The following is a 1,706-nucleotide window of genomic DNA, read 5'->3' as shown; positions in this document are numbered from 1 at the left end:
GTCTGGGCGACAGAGTGAGATTCCAACTCAAAAAAAAAAAAATCCATTATATAGAATATTAGAAAATGATAAAAATGCTGTGGAGAGAAAGCATAGGAAAATGTGGAAAAGGAAGTGAGGGAGTGGACAGTGCACATGCCTAGCAGAGTGTGTGCTAGTAGTAGTAGACAAAAGGAGCAACAAGTGCAAAGGCCCTGAGGCAGGGCCATCTCTGGCTTATTTGAGGAGTAGTGAGGAGATAAGAGTGACTGGAGCAGAGGAAGTGAGGAGGAAGGAGTAGAGGGAAAGCAAAACTACCAAAGGACCAGACTTCACCTCTCAAATATAGTCTCTGGGCCTGCAGCTCCAGCTTTGCCTGGGAGCTTGTTAATAAGGCAGAATCCCAAGCCCTATTCCAGTCCTGCTGAATCAGAATCTTCATTTTAACAAGATCCCCAAGTAATTTGCATGCACTTTAAAGTTCAAAAAGCACTTCTGAAAAATTTTAAATGGAGGAGTGACAAATTCATTTTGTAAGACTCACTCTGGCTGGCTGTGATATTGAAAAGAGACACGACAAGGGCAAAGATGAAAGCAGAGAGGCTGAGTAGGAGGCTGTTGACATCATCTCGGAGACAAAGTATGGTCTCTTGGACCAGGGTGTAGAAGTGGAGTGGTAAGAAATTGGTGGATTCTGGATATACTTTTGAAGGTAGAGCCAAGAGGATTTCCTGGTGGATTAGATGAGGGATGTGAGAGAAAAAGAAGAATCAAGGATGACACTAAGGATTTTGGCCATCAACTGAAATGAGGAAGATTTCAGGTAGGTCAAGTTTGGAAGGAAAAATTAGAAGTTCAGTTTTATATGCAGTGAGATTTATTTTATTTTTAAAAGTTTATTTCATTGAGCCAGGGTCTCACTCAGTCGCTCAGGATAGAGTGCAATGGCACGATCAGGGCTCACCATAGCTTCAACCTCCTGGGCTCAGGAGATCCTTCCATTTTATTCTCCTGGGTAGCTAAAACTACAGGTGTGCACCACCACACACAGCTAATTTGTTGATTTTTATAGAAATAAGATCGTACCAAGTTGCCCGAGCTGGTCTTCAACCCCTGGGCTCAAGCGAGTCTCCTGCCTCGGCCTCCCAAAGTGCTGGAATTACAGGCATGAGCCACTGCGCATGGCCAGTGTTTATTAAGCATCCAAGTGGTAGAGGTTTGGGCTAGAGATAAAATTTTGGGGATCATAAGCTCTAAGTGTCATTGAAAGCCATGATATTGGACAAGATAACCCGGGAAGTGAATATAGAGGAGAGGTCCCAGACCTGGGTTTTGGAACATTCCAACATGAAGAGGTTGGTGTGAGGTAGAGAAGCCAGTAGAGACTGACTGGGAAGGAATGGTCAGTGAAGCAGGAGGGAAATCAGGAGAGCATGTTGTTCTAGAAGTCAAATGGAAAGTTTCATGAAGGAGGGAGTGATCAGCTATGGCAAGTACTGCACATGGACCAACTAAGATGAGGACAGACATGACTATTAAACTTTGCAAAGAAGGGGGTCATTGATGACCTTGGCAAGATAAGTCTTCTCAATAAAGCCTCACTGGGCTGGGCGCAGTGGCTCACACCTATAATCCTAGCACTTTGGGAGGCCAAGGTGAGTGGATTACCTGAGTCCGCAGGTTCGAGACCCGCCTGGGCAACTTGGCGAGACCTCATCTCTACAATA

General features: G+C 44.8%; 1 protein-coding gene across 1 annotated transcript in view; it reads right to left on the bottom strand.

The window, feature by feature from the left end:
• Positions 1-1,706, bottom strand: part of AKAP14 (A-kinase anchoring protein 14) — a 12,696-nt gene that overhangs the window by 3,497 nt on the left and 7,493 nt on the right. The gene's annotated exons all lie outside the window — the stretch shown is intronic.

The sequence above is a fragment of the Carlito syrichta genome, unplaced genomic scaffold (assembly GCF_000164805.1).
Source record: "Carlito syrichta isolate Samal-C Ts95f unplaced genomic scaffold, Tarsius_syrichta-2.0.1 Scaffold315966, whole genome shotgun sequence".
Classification (NCBI taxonomy): Eukaryota; Metazoa; Chordata; class Mammalia; order Primates; family Tarsiidae; genus Carlito; species Carlito syrichta.
The sequence above is the reverse complement of the archived record's forward strand: the minus strand, read 5'-3'. Positions and strand labels throughout refer to the sequence as shown.